The sequence below is a fragment of the Castor canadensis genome, chromosome 11 (genome assembly GCF_047511655.1).
Source record: "Castor canadensis chromosome 11, mCasCan1.hap1v2, whole genome shotgun sequence".
NCBI classification, from domain to species: Eukaryota; Metazoa; Chordata; class Mammalia; order Rodentia; family Castoridae; genus Castor; species Castor canadensis.
This window is the reverse complement of record NC_133396.1, coordinates 51,185,540-51,207,282: the sequence shown is the minus strand read 5'-3', so window position 1 is coordinate 51,207,282 and position 21,743 is coordinate 51,185,540. Positions and strand designations below refer to the sequence as shown.

The 21,743-nt window shown below is 46.2% G+C and overlaps 1 non-coding gene across 1 annotated transcript; it reads left to right on the top strand.

The window, feature by feature from the left end:
* The first annotated feature begins 21,189 nt into the window (after positions 1-21,189).
* On the top strand, positions 21,190-21,261 carry Trnaw-cca (transfer RNA tryptophan (anticodon CCA)). Its single transcript has one exon. It is a non-coding gene; the product is annotated as a tRNA-Trp (tRNA).
* The last annotated feature ends 482 nt before the right edge of the window (positions 21,262-21,743 follow it).

The following is a 21,743-nucleotide window of genomic DNA, read 5'->3' as shown; positions in this document are numbered from 1 at the left end:
GGTCCTCCATCCCGTCCTTGCATTCATCAACCTCACTCAGACACTGAATCTCCAATACTTCCTCTGCTGGAGACCTGGAGATTGGCTGCCTGTCTTTCCTATGGCTCCTTTCCTCCTGGCCACTTCCATCTTTCCATCTCTGCCTCTTTTCTCTCCCGCCCCCCCCCCACCCATCTTTTTTACCTAGGCTGGCCTTAAACTCTCAATCTACTGCCCCAGCAGGTCTGGTATTACAGGCATGTGCCGCCATGCTTGGCTAGCTCATGATGCTTCTTTCCACCCCACACCTTCACACCCAGCCCTGAAGCTGAGAATGGATGGGCATTTAGAATCTTGCAGCCCCAAGGCTAGACTCCTTAGGTTGAGACTTTTATGGGGCCACCAGCAGGAGAGAAGCCAAAGGACTGTCACCCAGTCAGTGACTGGAGAATGAAAATCAGTGAAGGACATGGAAAAAGGAGTCAGTTAAGGATCAAATGAGACCTTGTTGACATAGTAATTCTACAACAAGTCACAGGAGAGAGGGAGTCAACTCTGGGCTGTTGGAGCAGGAGAAAGGAAGAGAAGTAAACTGAGCCCCATGGACCAGAGAGAGAGAGGTCCTGGGCAGTGGAATTGTGGGAAGAAGATGGGAGCAGTGGAGGACGGGAGACAAGGGTGCTTTAGGAGTGGCAGAAAGTGGGTGACCTAGCTTAGAAGGACTCTCTGGGGGTTTTAGGTCATGTCACAGCTTTATTCAGATATAATTCAAATGCCATTCAATTTATCATGTAAAGTGCACGTTCAGTGGTTTTTAACATATTCTCAGGGAGGTGAAACTATAACAGCTACTTGGAAACCGCTTGGCTGAAAAGCATCGACTCATCATTTGGGCCTGCAAATGTCCAGAGGATAATTAGAAGCTTGACATCCCTGCCTCCATCTTACACGTGGCTCCTTTGCTCTGAGTCTCTCCCCTGTGGTCATCTTGGGTTCCAGGAAGGGCAGGACTTATCAGTAACATCTCTATGACAAGGGGCTAAAAGAAACATCCCCCAAGGAAAGGAACAGCAGAGCCTCAGGGAACAGACGAATGATGAGGTGCACCCTGGAGCAGGAGTAATCATGTCTTGGGAACCAGATTGCCCCCCTCAAGTGATGACAGCTTCTCCAGAACCCTTGCAGAACCAGAACCGAGCTAATGATCAACCAGACCATGGTTTGACAAAGACAGCTGAATTATGCATACCTCTTCCTCCATTTAACCCTAAATCTCATGTCTATACTCCGAAGATGGGTTGAAGTGCTTGCTTACTCTGCCTTTTCTCCATGGGAATCTCCTTTCTCTGCCTCTTTATTTGGCATATTGGGGCGAGTGGCTGAACCTGATATGTGGAACCCCTGGAGTTGGGTCTCTTGCCCACTCTCACCACAACCATTGTGGAACATCTCATTTAGGGGGGCTAGTAACTACCACCCCCAATACTCCCACATAGCCCTACACACTAATCTTCCTGTCTCTATGGGTTCACCTGTTAGGAACTTTCATATACGCAGTCATATACATGTGATTCTTTGTGACTGCCTTCTTTCTCTGCATAACATTTTGAGGTTTGCCCACATTGTAGCATGTGCTATTCACTCCTGTTTATGGAATATGGAGGAAAGGAATAGTAGTCAGTCCTTCCATCACTGAGTCACATCCCATTGTGTGCACAGACCACATTTTGTCACCATTTCAGCAGCTGATGGTCACTTGGGTTGTTTCTACCCTTGGCTACCTTGGACCATGGCACTGTGAACGTTCATTACAAGCTTTTGTGTGCATGTGTGCTTTGATTTCTCTTGGGTATAATGTAAGTGGAATTATCCCAACATTCCTGGGGTGCTTGGATTCATCCCTGGCTAATTCCTGCCTGTGCTAAGTGCTGTATCATCCAGGACCTCCCTGGAGCAACAAATCAGTCAGGGTTTCCAGCCTAACCCAGTACTGGCCCCAGAAACATATCCACATCACAAAGTCTTTAATTCCTCCTCCTCCTACCTGACATGACAACTAGGACCTTTTACGCTCCCTTCTGTTGAGTGATCACTTTTTCCATGCTTCCACATTTGCGCTACCTGTGACCTTTCTGGGATGGACGATGTCACAGCCCAGGCAAAGCTTCCAAACTGAGGCCTCCCTGCTTTCCATCTTGGTCTCCCCCAGCCCTGAGGCCTAGGTGCACCAGTGCTCTCCCAGGTCTGTTGATCCATGTGGACCAGTCCTGCAGCTCTTTTTGGAGCAGAGTCCCATTTCAGACTGTCATACGCCTCCTGGATCTTGCTGGGACTTAATACTAATTATTGGCCAACCAGACAGGTGACCAAGTGAGGGAAGATCTGAGGGGTGACATGGGTCTACAGGGGTGTGGCCTCTGCAAGTCTGGAAGCAAGAAGCCTGTAGCCCTGAGTAGGGAGGAGGCCAGTTCTGCAGACTCACAAGGTATAGAGAAATCTGGTGATTCAAGACTTTGGGGTACATCCAGCCCCATCCACGTGTCATGATCCCATTGTTTTCCAACCATCTCATGACCTTGGTGTAGCAGACACATTAATATAGGGAGCTCCTCTTCTTGGGCTCTGTAACAGTACATCCTCAACTTTCTCTGTCCTCTGGCCACTTTATATGCTACCAGGGAGATCCCCTGGCTTTCTCACTTAGCTTTAAATTGCTGATTAACTATGCTCAGCTTAGCTGCAGCCACCCACTCCCACTGTCCTGACAATGACTGACTCCCCCACATTCATCAGACACTCATTAGTATGTTCCTTGGTGCTTGCAGATTGTGCATCCTCCACCAGTCACTTCTTAACAATTGCACCTGTACTTCATACCAGGGTGTGCACAGGCTCCATCCACCACCAGTGATGGTGCCTTCCTGCCAGGTAGGCAATCACTGATCCAAGGGTCCAACTCCCATCTTTGCCTCTTCCTTCTCAGACCATTCTTGGCACCAATTATCATAAGCTGGGTTTCCCAGAAGCAGTCTCTGTGATGGAAGTTAGGGTGCAGGTTTATTAGGGAGTCACTGTCCTTGGAAGGGAAGGGAAGGAAGCAGATCAGGAGGAGGGAGAAACTGTCTGCATTGCCGTGAGGGCCTCAGCCCATACCTCAGGTTCCTCTGGAACTGGGAAGGCTCTGTAGAGTTGATCTGGAGGAGGCTTATGTCTTATCCTGTGTCAGTCAGATTTCTGTGGCTATAACAAATACCTGAAACAATCACCTTAGAAAAGTTATTTGGCTCGTAGTATTAGAGGTTTTAGTCCGTGCTCTGCTGGCTGTGTTGCTTTTGGGCCTTTGCAGCACATTATGTGGTGATGCGTGGCAGAGCAAAACCGCTCACCTCATGGCTGGGAAGTGGAGAGGGAAAAAGGAAGGGACCTGCCACAAGGCCCTGTTTCTCAATAGTGCCAAGCTGGGAACCAAGCATTTAACACATGGGCCCTTGGGGACACTCCGTACTGAAACTGTAAGAGACCCCACTGGACATGCACTGCTGAAGAAACGGGACTGTGGCTGGGTGCCAGTACTTTTGACTAGGGCTGACTGCTGAAGGCCCTCTGCCAACAGCTTTCCTAGCAGAAAATCCTTTTCCAAGGGGAGAGCTAGTGGGCCTGTCAGTGTCACTGCAGAGGGGTGGAGCAATGGTGGCATCCACAAGTGACTGGAAAAACCTCATCCTCATCACCCTCATGATGGAGACTCAGCAGAGTGACAGGAAGTCAGATGGCTGAGAACCATGACTTGATGCTGATAAGGAATCACATCCTGGACCGCTGACGATAGAATGGCTGGTGACACACAGTAGGGTCTTGCTGAGCTGTGGCCCTTGGAGCCCACAGAAAATAACAGCCCAGACTGAGCCACCCACAGCCCAAACTCCCCCATCCATAACATATGATAGGTGTTGATGACACACAGCCCAGACACTGAGGCCAATGACACACAATCCAGTTTTCCAGGACTGACCACCCTCATCTCTAACAACCTCAGTAAAAGCTTGAGGTCTCAGGACCCCAGGCACAGCTCTCCTCCTGTTGAGTGGGGCACCTTTGCTTTGCTTTCTCTTTGCTGGACATAAATGAACCCACCCCAAGCCTGGTGCTGGCACAGCAGCAGCCCTCCCTGTGTGCAGCTGCCCTCGTTTCTTTGTATCTTAGTAAACCTCTGTGTCTCAGTAAATTCCCTCACCAACCCTAGCACCCCAAATTCCCGATACCTCATTATTGTATTTGTTGTGTTTTGCACAATCTCTGGTGCTAAATACTGCAGGAGTTTTGGTATCTGCACAGGGCTTAGCTGTCACCAGGAGTTGACACAGGCAAAGTTTTGTCTGTCTGAAAATGAATAGGGGCCTCTTGACCAACTGGTCTTCAACAGAGATGTCCACCTGAAGACCACCAAATCTAGAAGGGTCTTAGAGAGTGTATTCTTGCGGTTCATAACACTAAGTATGTGTTGGAATTGACTGGGAAATCAAAAAATTTTTTGCCTGGCTCTACTCCTTTAAAATCATCAAATTACCTTAATGTTCTAGAGTTGTGTTTGGGGTATTCAGCTTTTTTTTTTTTTTTCTGGAAGTACTGGGGTTTGAACTCAGGGCCTTGTGCTTGCTAGGCAGACACTCTACCACTAGAACCATGCCCTCAGCTCATTTTTTGAGCTGCTGAGAACTTCTAATGAGCAGGCTTGTGGAGAACATCGGATGCAATCTGTCCTCTTGGCCTCAACTTTACAGATACAGAAACTGAGGCCAAGAAAGAAAGGTTTGTTCAAGAAGACAGGGTAGTTAGAAGAACCAAACCAGAGCCCTAAGCCCTGATTCCTCTCCTAGTCTCATTCCTGTGTGCTGGGATGACACCTGTAACACATCCCCATGTATCAGCACAGGCCGAGCATCCCTTATCCAAAATGCTTGGAACCAAAAGTATGCCAGATTTCCTACTTTTTCAAATTTTAGATATTTGCATATACATAAGATATCTTGGGGAATGGGATGAAAGTATAAACATGAAACTCATTTCATATGCACCTTCCACACATAACCTGAAGATAAGTCCGAACGATATTTTTATGCACTTGTATTTTGTCTGGGACTCATCATCTGAGGCCAGGTGTGGAATTTTCTTCTCGTCAGCACTCAGAAAATTTCAGATTTTGAAGCATTGGATTTTGGGGTTTGGGATGCTCACCTGTACTTAGTTGTGGAGGCCTTAGGGATTTCTCTGTATAACCCCAGGCGCTGGGATTTCCCTGCTAGGTGTGCTGGGGGTGGCAGGACTTCAGCTTGTATGTCACAGAGATGTGATTCCTTATCAAGTCGTGACTCTCAGCCATCTGACTTCCCGTCGTCCTGCTGAGTCCCCATAATGAGGGAGATGAGAATAAGAAGGTTTATCCAGTCACTTGTGGATGCCACCATGGCTTCACCGCTCTGCAGTGACACTGATAGGGCAGCCAGATCCCCTTTGGAAAATGATTTCCTGCCTAAGATACTGGGAAAGCTGTGGGCAGAGGGCCTTCAGCAGTCAGTCCTGGTTAAAAGTGCTGGCACCCAGCCACAGTCCCGTTTCTTCAGCAACGCCTGTCCAGGAAGAAAGGGGCTTAGCAGAAGCTCATAGAGACCAGCCTGGTGGGAGAAGGGAGAAGGGAAAGCCATGGGTGTGGTGACGTCAAGCTGGGCTGGGAGCGAGAGGCCAGGCAGTGACCATAAACCACCAGCAGAACAATCACACTTACAAATGTGTCTGACCTTGGACCGGAGTCAGTGGGGGCTTGGAAGCTTCTTGAGCCTAGGAGGGCCAGAGGTGGGCTCACCAAGGCTTCTGGGGGCAGCGTCAGGTGGACTGCAGGCTGAGATCTGGAGTCAGGAGGAGGCCACAGGGTTGCCCTGTGTTCTGTGAGGCAGAGCTTAGGAGCTATCATCTCAGGGCCTCAGTATTTTTCAGAGCTGTCACCAGGACATGTTTTATCCAACAGAGTTGAAGACACAAAGGAGGACTGGTTCCTTCTGGGATGGTGTGTTACAGGGACAGTGGTCCCTGTAAACCACTACTGAGGAAAAGGGGGAACCCAGGAACTAGCAGACACATAGTTATGAGAGCTGCCAGGAGGAAGGAAGGTCTTTTGGTGTGTGCCAGCACCTAGAAATGCAACTGTTTATGGGTGGACTCTAATCCAAGTTGACTGTTGTCCTTCTAGAAAGAGATTAGGACACACACACACACACACAGGGTCAGCCATGAAGACATGGGCACCCATCTGCAAGCCAAGGAGAGAGGCCTTAGAAGAAACCAACCCTGCTGACACCTTGATCTTGGACTTTCAGCCTCCAGAACTGTGAGGAAATAAATTTAAGCTGTTTAAGCCACCCAGTACAGTTCATGGTACTATCTCTTAACTGTTATCCACCTGACAGGGCTCTTGAGAGATAAATGTAATGGAATGCTGAAAATGAAGCACCTAATAGTGAACCTGATATGTGATAAGAATTCAGTAAAGAAATCTGAACTCCCATTACACAGATGTTCAGATTTCACAAGACTGGCATCCTCCTCCTACCCCCAGAACCCACTGCGGGAAAACCAGAACTCTATCAGAACTGGTAGCAGGAAATACGCATCAGAATCGGGAAGGTGTTTATTACTTAGTCCTCACCCTCTGTGAAAAAAAAGAGACAAAAGGGGAAGAATTCTGATTGTCATTGAACATTTCATTCAAGAAAAAATATTAAGTCTGTAAAAGTCTACAAAAGGATAGTTTAAAATTTGGGCACAGTTATTGGAGTGTCTGAAAGTAAATTATAAACCAGAGGTTTCAAATATGGAATGAGAACCACAACATCTAAAGATTTTTTCCCCACAGCACTGGGATTTGAATTCAGCACCTCATGCTTCCTAGGCAGGCACTCTACCACTCAAGCCACTCTGCCAGTCCTTTTTTGTGTTGGGTATTTTTGAGATAGGGTCTCAAGAACTATTTGCCCAGGCTGGCTTATGAACTGTGATTCCCCCAATCTCTGTCTCCCAAGTAGCTAGGATTATCGGTACCTGCACCTGGCTAGGGAATTCTTAACAAAGTGGCAAGGCTCACCTGCATACACAGCTGCCTGGAGCAGACCTTGAGAAGGTAAGTCAATTTTCTGATTCATTGTGCTGAGCTGAATAATGGTTCCCCCAAAGTGTCCCAGTCTAATACCCAGAAATTTCAAATATGTTACTTTACATGACAAAGGGGACTTTGTAGATGTGATTAAAGATCTTGAGAAGGGGAGGTTATCCTGGATCATCTGGGGGGATAAACACATAGTGGGTGATGTGACTACGGGAGCAGGAGGATGGAGCCACGCAAAGAAGGGGCCACAAATCAAGGAATGCAAAGTCCTTTAGAATCGGAAAAGGCCAGAAAGTAGACTCTTCTTTGACACTCCGGAAAAGAGCCTCGTTCAGCCAATGCTTTGATTTTAGGCTTCCAGTCTCTAGAAATGTATACATTTGTGGTAATTTGTTACAGGAGAAAGGAGAAAACTAACACACTCCTTAAATACTTAAGAATAAAAAGCCATACATAGTAGTTTACACCTGTAGTCCCAGCTACTAGGGAGATTGATGCAGGAGATTTCTTGAGCTGAGTTTGAGACAAGCCAGCTGGGGCAAACATGACAAGACGCCTTAAAAAAAAAAAAAAAGCCCAAACTGAACGTTAGTATGTTTACTAATAATTGAGTTAAATGTGGCTGAAGGTGTAGCTCAGGGGCGGAACATGTGCTTAGTTTGTTCAAGGCCCTGGGTTCAATCTCCAACACCAAAATAGATAAACTAGCAAGCTAGAAAATAAGCTTGCTAGTACAGAAGTTGTTAAACTTGGTGTTGGTTTTATTGACTTTATACTTGGGGAGCAATTTTTTGTTTTGTTTTTTGCAGTACTGGGGCTTGAACTCAGGGCCTTCACCTTGAGCCACTCCACCAGCCCTTTTCTTTGTGACAGGTTTTTTCTTTTTTTTCATTTTTCTTTTATTATTCATATGTGCATACAAGGCTTGGTTCATTTCTCCCCCCTGCCCCCACCCCCTCCCTTACCACCCACTCCGCCCCCTCCCTCTCCCCCCCCAATACCCAGCAGAAATTATTTTGCCCTTATTTCTAATTTTGTTGTAGAGAGAGTATAAGCCATAATAGGAAGGAACAAGGGTTTTTGCTGGTTGAGATAAGGATAGCTATACAGGGAGTTGACTTGCATTGATTTCCTGTGCATGTGTGTTACCTTCTAGGTTAATTCTTCCTGATCTAACCTTTTCTCTAGTTCCTGATCCCCTTTTCCTATTGGCCTCAGTTGCTTTAAGGTATCTGCTTTAGTTTCTCTGCGTTAAGGGCAACAAATGCTAGCTAGTTTTTTAGGTGTCTTACCTATCCTCACCCCTCCCTTGTGTGCTCTCGCTTTTATCATGTGCTCATAGTCCAATCCCCTTGTTGTGTTTGCCCTTGATCTAATGTCCACATATGAGGGAGAACATACGAGTTTTGGTTTTTTGGGCCAGGCTAACCTCACTCAGAATGATGTTCTCCAATTCCATCCATTTACCAGCGAATGATAACATTTCGTTCTTCTTCATGGCTGCATAAAATTCCATTGTGTATAGATACCACATTTTCTTGATCCATTCGTCAGTGGTGGGGCATCTTGGCTGTTTCCATAACTTGGCTATTGTGAATAGTGCCGCAATAAACATGGATGTGCAGGTGCCTCTGGAGTAACAGTCTTTTGGGTATATCCCCAAGAGTGGTATTGCTGGATCAAATGGTAGATCGATGTCCAGCTTTTTAAGTAGCCTCCAAATTTTTTTCCAGAGTGGTTGTACTAGTTTACATTCCCACCAGCAGTGTAAGAGGGTTCCTTTTTCCCCACATCCTCGCCAACACCTGTTGTTGGTGGTGTTGCTGATGATGGCTATTCTAACAGGGGTGAGGTGGAATCTTAGTATGGTTTTAATTTGCATTTCCTTTATTGCTAGAGATGGTGAGCATTTTTTCATGTGTTTTCTGGCCATTTGAATTTCTCCTTTTGAGAAAGTTCTGTTTAGTTCACTTGCCCATTTCTTTATTGGTTCATTAGTTTTGGGAGAATTTAGTTTTTTAAGTTCCCTGTATATTCTGGTTATCAGTCCTTTGTCTGATGTATGGTTGGCAAATATTTTCTCCCACTCTGTGGGTGTTCTCTTCAGTTTAGAGACCATTTCTTTTGATGAACAGAAGCTTTTTAGTTTTATGAGGTCCCATTTATCTATGCTATCTCTTAGTTGCTGTGCTGCTGGGGTTTCATTGAGAAAGTTCTTACCTATACCTACTAACTCCAGAGTATTTCCTACTCTTTCTTGTATCAACTTAAGAGTTTGGGGTCTGATATTAAGATCCTTGATCCATTTTGAGTTAATCTTGGTATAGGGTGATATACATGGATCTAGTTTCAGTTTTTTGCAGACTGACTGCTAACCAGTTTTCCCAGCAGTTTTTGTTGAAGAGGCTGCTATTTCTCCATTGTATATTTTTAGCTCCTTTGTCAAAGATAAGTTGCTTATAGTTGTGTGGCTTCATATCTGGGTCCTCTATTCTGTTCCACTGGTCTTCATGTCTGTTTTTGTGCCAGTACCATGCTGTTTTTATTGTTATTGCTTTCTAATATAGTTTGAAGTCAGGTATTGTGATACCTCCTGCATTGTTCTTTTGACTGAGTCTTGCCTTGGCTATTCGTGGCCTCTTGTGTTTCCATATAAATTTAACAGTAGATTTTTCAATCTCTTTAATGAATGTGATTGGAATTTTGATGGGAATTGCATTAAACATGTAGATTACTTTTGGGAGTATAGACATTTTTACTATGTGGATTCTACCAATCCATGAGCATGGGAGATCTCTCCACTTTCTATAGTCTTCCTCAATCTCTTTCTTCAGAAGTGTATAGTTTTCCTTGTAGAGGTCTTTCACATATTTTGTTAGGTTTACACCTAGGTATTTGATTTTTTTTGAGGCTATTGTAAATGGAATTGTTTTCATATATTCTTTTTCCGTTTGCTCATTATTAGTGTATAGAAATGCTAATGATTTTTCTATGTTGATTTTATATCCTGCTACCTTGCTATAGCTATTGATGATGTCTAGAAGCTTCTGAGTAGAGTTTTTTGGGTCTTTAAGGTATAGGATCATGTCGTGACAGGTTTTTTCGAGATAGAGTCTCACAAACTATTTGCCCAGGCTGGCTTCGAACCTCGATCCTCCTGATCTCTGCCTCCTGAGTAGCTAGGATTACAGGCATGAGCCATTGGTGCCTGTCTACTTAGAGAGTTTTTTTTAAAAACAAAAATACTCAGCACACAAAAAGGGCTGGAGGCATGGCTCAAGTGGTAGAGTGCCTGCCTAGAAAGCGCAAGGCCGAGTGCAAAACCCAATGCCGTGAAGACTTGTGACAAGTTGCACAAGCTGGGGTGGCAGTGTCTTTGAACTTTTCCTTGAGAGGGGAAAAACAGGTGCGCTGGGGACAAATGCAGATTACACTCTCTCAATCCATAGATGTAGGACACAGATGCAGCAAACCGAATGACTCAGGAAAAGGGAGCTCCTGTCAGCAGCACTGATTGGGTAAGAAGTGACTCAAAATAAACTCGGAAATAGGAAACGTGTGCAAAAGGGTGAGGGGAGCTCACCTACATGAGGTTACACATTTATTGCTGCAAATGTCCCAGGATGCACTTAGATGTGCTCTAGTGCCTGTCCACCTGCATGCCCAATGACCTAGCACTTCCACTCCTTGGGGTGTACATGTGCTAGAGGACATCTGGATCAATCTGTTTAAAGTAGTATTGTTTGTATTACCAAAACCTGGGAATCTAGTGTACATTAAGAGAATGGAGAAAACTACTTGGAGGTAAAGATAGGAGAACCACTGGTTGATGCCAGCCCCAGCAAAAGACCCTACATCAAAAACCAAGCTAGGTATGTTAGATCACTTCTGTAATCCTGGCTATTCAAGAGGCCTTGGCTAGGGGATCACAAGTTTAAGACTTCCCTGGGCAATTTTGGGACTATGTCTCAAAAAAAAAGTTTTAAAAAATTGTAAAGAAGCATGAAATCACTATGTGTAAAGCTTATTAAATAATTTGATGCATTTATTGTTACATATTTTGCAAAGCAAAATTGAAATTACAAAATTATGAATAGCGACTATGTCTGCAGTAGAAAGTATCAAAGGTACTGGTTAATGTTTTAGTTCTTAAAAGTGTTCACCACTGGCCTTCAGTATATATTTTTTGGTGGTACTGGGGTTTGAATTCAGGGCCTTGTGCTTGCTAGGCAGGTGCTGGAACACTTAAGCCACTCGGCCAGCCCTGTACCTACCTTCTTTCTTTTTTTGATAAATAACTTTGTTCCTAATCTTTTAGCAATGTAAATTCTTTTTTAAAAAAATTTTTATTTTATTCATATGTGCATACAATGTTTGGGTCATTTCTCCCCCTTAACCCCTTCTGCCCCCCCTCCCCCACCCTGCCACGCTACCCGGCAGAAACTATTTTGCCCTTATTTCTAATTTTGTTGGAGAGAGAGTATAAGCAATAATAGGAAGGAACAAGGGTTTTTGCTGGTTGAGATAAGGATAGCTATACAGGGCATTGACTCACATTGATTTCCTGTGTGTGTGTTTTCTTCTAGGTTAATTCTTTTTGATCTAACCTTTTCTCTAGTTCCTGGTCCCCTTCTCCTATTGGCCTCAGTTGCTTTAAAGTATCTGCTTTAGTTTCTCTGCATTGAGGGCAACAAATGCTATCGAGTTTTTTAAGTGTCTTACCTATCCTCACCCCTCCCTTGTCTACCTGTCCTCCAGTTCCAGTTACATTCATGTTTCTGCAAGTGACAGAGTTTCTTTTTTTTGGGGGGGGGAACTCAGGGCTTCACACTTGCTGGGCAGGTGCTCTACCACTTGAGCCACTCTTCCAGCCTAATACTGGCTTTCATACATCCCTTTGAAACATAGCTGAGGTAGGGGAGCAGACTTCAGGTAGCCTGTGGGCTTGTTTACCGTCACCATGGAAACAAACGCCTAGCGAGGGCGGGGCTCCCTCAGGGGCGTGGCCAGGCCGCAATCCCAGAGGGTTCCCCCACCCACCTCAGCGCAGGAATTTCAGGTGCTCTGGAGTCTCCTCTCCCAGCCTGCAGCCTCTGGAAAGCAACTCGGGACTCGTCAACCCAGTTTGAGGAGTTCCCCTCCCCCAAAGGGCGACGTAATGATGGGCAGGTCACTGTCTCAGGTCCCGATGCTCTTCCTGTAAATCGTAGGACATTTAGTTCCAGAATGGACAATGGAGAGGCGTTCCGGGATGAGAGGGAGCGGGGGAGATGAAATGAGTCAGGCAGAGCCATTTCAAGGGGACTTCCGCGAATGGAGCACGTGTGCTAGGCCCAGTACGACGTCACAGACGCCCCCATTGTGACACACGCAGATCCTCAGCCAGGCGACTTGGACAAGTTTTGGAGTGCCTGTTTCCTGCCGGGAGCTTACTTCCTGACGCCCCAGTCCCGGCCACCTGTCCTGGGGTCCCCTGGGTCCCTCCAGGGCACTCTCGATTCCCAGGCCCTGCTTCCCTTAAGGCTAGCTCATCTGTGGTCAATTTACCTAAGGCCATGGTGGCTGGGGAGTGACAGCAGGGAGCAGACATGCTGTGGGACACATGAATGTCATGTAGCAGTGCCTCCATGTGACCAGAAGCCTCCAGCTCAGGGAAGTCACTATCTAGCTGGCCCACCCCAGAGCTTCTAGAACAAAATTTTGAAACCCACTGAACCCCTGGAAACATCTACGGAATAATCGGAATTGGGAGCAAGAGAACTGAAAAATGGGTCGTGCCCTATAGGGGAAAACCAAGACCATTTAGGAGAAGTGCTAGGGCTTGGGATAGCAGCGTTTAAGAATCGTTTGGACTGTCAGAAAGGCCTGTGAAGACACATCAGAGCCTCAAAATAGAGCTTCAGAGACCTTCCAGGTCCTAAAGGTGTGGAGAGTGCACTGCCTAAAGATTCTCCTGAGGGATGTGTGATACTGGAGTGTTGATCCCAAGTTCATGTCCTGGAGTAGTCCATGATTGAAGACATGGGACCAGGAGTTAAGAGTAAAGCAAGCACAAAGTTTAATGGAAGGGTAGCAAAGCACTCTAATGGTGGGACTTAGTGAAAGAGCTAAGCCAAAGAATAGCTGAAGTGTAAGGGATAATACAGTGCTCTGTCTGACTTAGGCACCCCCTACTGTACTTTGAAGTTGCATCTATAATTGAGTAACTTCTTGTTGAACCCCACCATCTGGTTGCCCACCCCTCCATCATTATCGGACTGGACATTCTAAGAGGGTTTTGTTAGTCCATCCTGTCCTTGGGACCTGTTATATACATTTTCTGAGTACAGCTTGGTTTTTTTGGTGAGATTTCCCCCTTTTTGCTATCTTGGAAGAGTTTTCTGTGTTACTTTCCCTAAGGGGCCTATTTTTTTCATCTCTTTAGATGTTTGTCTTTAAAGATGTTTTTTATCTCCCTTGTCTAGGAGAAAGCCCGCTGTGCTTTATTATCTGGGTGAGAAGCCCGCTTCTCAGTCTTCTTAGATGTTTGCTTTTAAGGATGCCTTCCCATCTCCTTTATCTAAGACAGTGACATCTGCCATCTGTTCCCTCTACATTCCCAGGGTAGGGCCATTCCTGCTATTTATTCCCAGAGCCATTTATGCCATTTATTCCCCCTCACTGTTTGATCCCCTCATATTATGATCTGAATCCTGAGCCAGAATTTCTTGGAAGTGTTTTTGGAAGTCCATGCTATTGCTAATAGTATTATTAACTTAAAGTGCTTTGGGGGAATCTATACTGCTAATTCTGGTAATAATAATAGTACTGGGATGCGGGCTGGCGTGTAACCCAGTGCTAGAACACCTACCCAGCATGCATCAGGTTCCCATCCCCAGCACTGTATAAAAATAATAACAGTATTACTATTTTATTCTCAGGAGCACTTTCTCCCAGAAAGAGAAGATATTAACTGGCTGAACAAATGATTATGTTTTCAAAATCTCTGTAAAGATGCAATAGTCCTTAAATATCGGCGAAATGTCAATGGGAGCCAAAAGCAGAAAAATCTCTTGGTGGGGGAGGGGAGCAGCCAAAGCTCTTCAAAGGAAGGTACTCTCAATAAGAATGGAGGAAAAGGAATAAAGACCATAAAAAAGTAAAATTGTACAATGAGAGAATTCAAGAAGAGATTGGTTGTGAAGATTAAATGATATAATGTCTGTAAAATATAGAGCCAGAGGCTTTGGAGATGGTCAGCAAAAAGGAACTGACAAAATGACAGCGATCTCAGGTCCCAGACCATTCAGCAGATTTGTGAACCATTGGCGTGGTGATGATTCATCAGTTTACACATTCACCAAACACAAGCAGTCCACACGACCTGGCTGCAGTGGCCGTGCAATTAGAGGGGTTAGGTTGGACTCCATATGACCTAACTGAAAAAGAACGCATGCATTAGAGAAAGAGAAAAAGAAAACCAACAGAACAAGAAAGTAACTTGGAAAAAGGGACCTACCCAACACCACTGTTGTGTTGGGCTTATGTGACTCCATTGTTAAGTATCAACAGCAAACATAGTTCCCACTCCTGCTTGGTGAGAACCTAGAACTAGGTTATATACCTCACCCCTACAGCCGGGGTAGCTCTGTTCCCTTCATTGAAGTCCTAAATTCAGACCTGTCTGTGAAAGTGTGATAGTCACACTAAATACTAGGAGGCAAAAATTGTCTTCTCTGGGACTCACTTCCATAATTAGTACAACAACACTTTAAGATACATTGGAAACACTGTAGAGTAAGGAAACTAACAAAGAAAATTTGGGTGACCTTTCCAAAGTCATAGAGCTGGTAGATAGCAAGAACAGGCTGGCACCCTAGTCTGACACCCAGTCACTCTGGCATCCTTGCTCCCTCCTCCTTGGTAGAGTAGATGTTCTCATGGTAGACCTTATCTAGTTTGCTGAAGACATTGCAGGCCCACAATTAATTTTTTTGTTTGTTTATCTGTTTTTTTTTCACGGCATTTAGGGTTTGAACTCAGGGCCTACACCTTGAGCCACTCCACTAGCCCTTTTTTTGATGGGTTTTTTTGAGATAAGGTCTCATGAACTATTTGCCCAGAGTTGGCTTTGAACTGCCATCCTCCTGATCTCTGCATCCTGAGTAGGTGAGAGCCAATGGCTCCCTGCCCCATAGTTAAATTCTGATAAACAGTAGGGACAAGGCTCTCCCCTTTAAGGATGAAAGACAGCTGTTTGGTTCCAAAAAAGACAGCATGATATTCTTGCTATTGCTGAGGCCTCCTCACTTGCCATGCTTGCCATCAGCCGCATTCCATGAGCGTTAGGAAGCTGCCTTTGGCCTTCATGAAGGGCTGAGTCCAGATCCCCAGTCTGAAAACATCTCCAGAGATGGGTTCAGCCAAAGTTACCACAAGAGGCAAAGACACACTGCGAAAGTCACATGATCACATCAGGACTGACTGGACAGGATCCTTGTCTCTTGCTAACTGAACTTAGAGCTGTTACCCCAACACAGACCTCTCTGCTTCCAACAATCCATTTCTCCAGTGTAAAGGGCATCCAGACTGCCCTGATTTCTTCAGATCACTAGACATACATAGCAATCTTCTAGGCAACAGACTGCTAGTCAGCTTTCTATTATTGTAACAAAATACCTGAGGTAATGAGTTAAAAGCAGGAAAGGTTTATTTGGACTCGTGGTTTTAGTCCACGGTCATTTGCCCCGTTGCTTTTGGGCTGTGGTGGCACAGTACATTGTAGTAGGAGCATGTGACAGAGGGGGCCTGTTCATCTCATGGTGACTGGAAATCAAAGAGAGAGGAAGGGGCCAAGACTTGCTATCCCCTTCAAAGGCAGGCTTCCAGTGATCTAACTTCCTTCTACTGGGTCCTACCTCCTAAAGATTCCACTGTCCCTAGAATCAGTGGCGAGGCCTTCACCTGGTCCTTGGGTACTGTTTGTGATGTTGCACAAAGAATTTAGGACACATGGAGGTATAGACCAAGAAAGTTTATTAGTAAAGCAAAACAAAGACAGAAACATAGTACACAGTCCAGACATGGGTGCGGGCACATCTGATAACAGGTGCAATGGGTGCTCTAACATCAGGGGTATTTATGGTGGAAATGTGGGCTGGGGGGGGCTTTGACTCTAGTTCACCCTGTGATGAGTGCTCCCCTCTGCTCTGGACACTTGATATTTTCTGTCATTCTTGCTGTCTCAAGAATGCTTATCATTTGGACCCAGAGCGTTTCAAGTTTTATTTACTAAATTTTGAGGCATAATGACGTGGGTGCTTGGGCATCCCTTTAAATGAAGGATGGGTCTTGTCAGATGCTCTTCTCAAGATAGGTGTCCGTCTTTGCAGTGTTTTCCTTTGTAAGCACTTTCTGTGCTCATGGGGTCATTTTCCCAAGAGTTCTTTTCCAGCATAAGTGTCTTTCTCTAAGATATGCTTACTCATTCCCAGAGCATGCTAATTATTTGGGCAAGTGGGCAAGGTCAGAGAGAGAGAGAGAGAGAAAGAGCTGCTCTCCCCCCTCTTCCCCAGCTTTCCCCTAAATGTTGCAGCTTATTGAGGGGGTGTAAGGCTTAAAGCAAAGAAAATAGTACCTGTGTGCTTTTAATCAAGACATTCATTAATACAGTATGTTTCTTTTTGTCCAGGCTGGCCTTGACCCTTGATCCTCCCAGTCTCTGCCCCCTGAGTAGTTGGGATTACAGTTGTGAGCCACCCTGCCTGGCCTGGCCTCGAGTGGCCTTTTTTGACAGTTAATCAGGAGGCACAGCTTGATAGAGCAGGCTGGGGCTCTGGTGAAGTCCACTTGACTCCTGGAGGATTTCTGATAAAAATTTTAAATGGGGTTGCAGGCATAGCTCAGGAGTAGAACCCATGCTTATCACATGCAAAGCCCTGACTTCAATCCCAGCACCAAAAAAGACAGAAATATTCCACCAGTTTCAACAGTGCTTTTTTTCTGAAGTGTGGAATAGTTGACAGGTGTTGAGACTTGTAAGGTTTTCTGTCACCATGCAAATGGATTCCTTTGTTTCCTTTGGGACATTCTGTCAGGGAGGAGGTTAACAGGCAGAAGGTGGTGAGGCATTGGTGATCGAGAGAATTCTCACCCAGGGATCTGGAGTCGCCTGTGGGTTTGACTCACTCCTAGTTGACAGTGGTGTTTCAAGTAGGACATGGGGATGGATAACAAACAGAGGGAAATATCTGAAAATGGTTCATGAACTTTGTGTCAAGGCAGACCCCAGATCTTCCTCCAAGAACCTGCCGTCCAGCCACAAGGAGGACAGTTAGTGGACAGCCTCCAGCTGTCAGCCTTTGCCACCTCAGCCTTCAAGCTGTCACCACCCTCCTTTGATTAAGCAAAGTGGTGACACAGGCTCACAGGGTGAACCATTCCATAAGACAATGGATTCCTCTAAGGAGCCCCACCAGCTGGCAGACTAGACCAGGTCACCTCTAGCCTCACAGCATCCCTGCCCATCCAGCCTGTCATGTGTTACCCCCAAACACACCCACTGTCTCAGCAGATGCGTCCCAGGAGCCCAGCCTGCAGTAGTGAGGCTGGGGGATGCAGCTTAGTGATACAGCACCTGCCTGGCATGTGTGAGACCATGGATTTATCCCCAGCACTGCCAAAAAGAAAAAAAGGCGGTTCTCCAACGTGGTGGTGTAGGTAGCCCACCCTGTACGGCAGCACACTTTTTCCCTTGTTGGGGTGGGGGGATCAGTAGGCAAGTCCTTATTGCAATCTGTCAGACAAGGACTGTGTAAATCTGAAGAAGGCATCACCCATGGACTCTGGGGAGATGGGATTTTTTTTTTAATTTTTATTTTATTCATATGTGCATACAATGTTTGGGTGGGATATTTTTAGAAGAGGAGCCGAGTAATAAATTTCTTTATTACACCTCTAACAAATACAGAGGTGGCCCAGGGCTGAGATGACAACCAACAGAGACCTCAGTCTAGAGGAAGCCGAACTCTGTGTTATTCTACATGCTGGGGCAGCCGGCTCACAAAGCACCATGGTATGACCCTGGCATCCCTCCTCCACCCCAGTGACACCGAGTTCTCACTACTGCATCCCCTTCTTCCAGTTGTGGGTCCCTCACAAAGGCTGAGGTCAGATCCCTGCCTCACTTCGATCCTGGGGAGCCTAGGCTGACCTTGTGCAACAGCAGTGAAGTGACTCACTATCTCATTGTTATAAACACAGCTTTGGCTGAATCTTGAAGGCAAACATTTGCATCCATCCTTAATGTTTACTTTCGTAATATTCTCCAGAAATTCTTATATAGAAGCACTGAAAAATACTTGTCACATTACAATGCAAAAAGCAAGGTCTCGTTTACACTCTTTTCAGTCTTGCATGGGAATATCTATTTCTCTACATTCTTGCTAGCGGTGCTGATTATCCTTTTTTTTTTTTGTATTTAATTGGAATTTATTTTCTTAATTTTTTGGTGGGGTGATACTAGGATTTGAACTCAGGACTACACGCTTGCTAGGCCAGGTGCTCTGCTGCCTGAGCCATACCTCCAACCCAGACTGTTTTGAAACTTTTGAAAATTTCTATATTCCATAGTTTTTTCCTTAAAAAAATAAGGCTTAGTGCTTTCATATATAAGTTGTAAAATAAGGAAACAGTTCTTTATAATTTCTGACCGGAGGCTTCTACAACTATGGGAAGCAGCAGGGCCAGTACAAGGGTAAGGTGACAAGACACTCTCCAGTAGGCAAAATTCAAGGGGCCATCAAAAATTTGGGGTAAGTTAATAATGATTTATATCTATATCTATATCTATCAATCTATCTATATTTTTTTGCAGTACTGAGGTTTGAACTCATGGCCTCACACTTGCTAGGCAGGCACTCTTATCACTTGAGCCATACCTCCAGCCCCAATTGTGATATTTTTAAAGATAAAAATAAATGTAAAAATCCCTGATGAACAAAATACTATACCACAATTTTAATTAAGACAATTTGAGTACTGCAGAGTGGCTCAAGCAATAAAGCGCCTGCCTAGCAAGCATGAGACCCTGAGTTCAAACCCTAGTACTGCAAAAAAGACAATTTGACCGTGCCTAATTGCATGCCTGCCTCAGTTTCCTCTAGTCCTGGTAGGCAGGATTCTCGTATTTAAAGGGACCTTTAGACACATCAGCAAGTCACTTGTTCTAATACCTCCCTCCCCTTCATTTGGTCACATCACCATATTGCAGTTCAATGGCATGCCCACATCACAGGACACAAAATTTTTGGTTACACATTCCAGAATAGGGGCCAGGACATCACAGGTGCCATCCACAAATCTGAGCAGGAGTTTAGAGCTAACATGTCGCTGATCTTCCTTGGGTGTGGGGTATCCCTTCCAGTAGATTCTACTCTTGAGTTCTATGAGAGAGACATTGGCTCTGGCTCACAGTGACATCTGTGTGTGGCTGAGGCTGGAGGGCTTCAAGGGGGAGAAGGGGAAGCGAGTCTGAGACTGACTAGCCTGGATGTGAATCTCACAGTCACCACCAGATCTCCCACTCCTTGTCCCCACAGGGGTCCAGTTCACCCTCGGTCATCAAATGCAATAAGGAGGTGACATCTCTATGGCCATCTGGAAATGGAGTTAGTAATCACATTATGAGCAGGGCTGATTCTTCCATTCCTAAGGACAGAGACAAGAGTCCTGTCCCTACTTTTTTGACAGCCTGGGGGCAGCCACCTCAGAACTCCCAGTTGATCCCAAACACCTGCTGTTCTTACAGCCACCACAGTCACAAAAAATTACCATGGCCTGGTTTCCTCTGACCTGTCAGAGGCAGCCTGGGGAGTCCTCAGAAGCTCTGGCCTCTGGAAGGTGCCCCTCTGCCCTCCAAGCTTCACAGGGAGCACCAGACACCATATGGTTCCTCTTTTCCTTCTGCAAAGACTTGGGCCCATTCCAGATATTTCCTCTTCTAAAAGGCCATGGGAGCCTGATGTTTCTTGCTCTTCAACAGACTAGGGCAGTGCTTCATCTTTTAAATTCAACGACTTTCTTACTTAGGAGTTTACTTACCCACTAGAAAGAAAAAAATACTGTCCAAAAGCAGCCATTTGAGACTCCCACTGGGTGAACAAATTATGCCTGGGAAAAATATAAATTCAAACATAGAGGAAAAATAACGAGTGCAAAAATTACCAAAATTTTATGTACAGTAAGAATCGCATCTCAAAAAACGAAGCGACTGCGAAGGGGGACACTGAGGCTCTTTCTTGATCTGACTGGTTAGGTATTGGCACTTTGTGAAAATTCAGATTCTTTTCTGTATGCGATCCATCCATTAAAAGCTCAAATATGCATTTGATATACCTTAGGTGCAGGTAACACTCTGGAAGAAACGGCACATGGAAATGTTAGCAGAGGTGATGATCGATGGATCAGGTGGAACTTTCTTCCATATGCTGTTCTGACTTTCCTCAGAGAAATGTGGAATTTTTCATCGTTATTAATTTATTAAGCTGCGTCTTCCAAGCTTGCTCAGCGAGCTGCTTGCTGTCCGTGGCGTCGCCGCCCGTGTCCCCGCGTTTCCTTCCTCCTTGGGGACAGCAGAGGAGGAAGCAGCCCGGCCTCGGGACGTCGTCGGGTCCCGGCCGCAGGGTCCTCCCACCCGGCGACAATGGCCGCCGCCACTTTACAGGCGGAGACGGGGACGGGGCGAGTGACCACCCACGATCGTCCGCGACACCATGGCCTCCGCCGCGCTCCCGCTCACAGTCCCCTCGGCCCCGCGTCCCCCCCGCCCCCGGCCGGTCACCGCGACACGCCTTGGAGGCGGAGCTGAGCGCCGGCCGACGGGGGACCGCATGGCTCGGCCGCCCGGCCTCGGAGGGGCCCGATTTCCCGCTCTCGGGCAGCGAGACTCTGAGTTCTGCCCTTGGCGTGCGGCCCCGAGTCCCCAGGCGAACGCAAGCTCCAGCACAAGCCTCCCGAGCCCGGGACAGAGCCGGCCGAACGAGGCCTTTAACGACGCCGAGTCGCTAGCTTGCTGTGACCTCGTGGCGCAATGGTAGCGCGTCTGACTCCAGATCAGAAGGTTGCGTGTTCAAGTCACGTCGGGGTCAAGATTGGTTTTTTATCTCGCCACCCACAGTAGAATGCAATGAGGAGAGTAAATTTCATAAAGAGGAAATCAGGCCTGTGCGACATCAATCGTCCTAGCAACGCGACTGAAAGCTTCGCTCCTTTTTCTAGTCTGTGACATGATAAACTGCCGATCGCTAGAGAAAACGATTCCTCCTGGTGAACGCAGGAGGCGCTGCAGCAACCTCAGACTGACCCCTCGAGGAAACTGACCCAGACCGCGCGCCCCGCCCACCCGCCAGACCACGCCCCTTCACACCTCCCCCCCCCCCCCCCGCGCCCCCACCAAGTCACCTGGGTCCCTCTGGGAAGAGGCCAGAAGCTGGCTGTTCACCCTAAGCACTAGTGTTTTGATGTGTCTTTGCCTTGCATTCTCTTTTTTCTCTCGCCCACTTTAAGCGACTCCTGGTGTCTCTATGGTGGTCATTTCTTTCACATCTGGACTGTTAACCCAGAAGGTCTG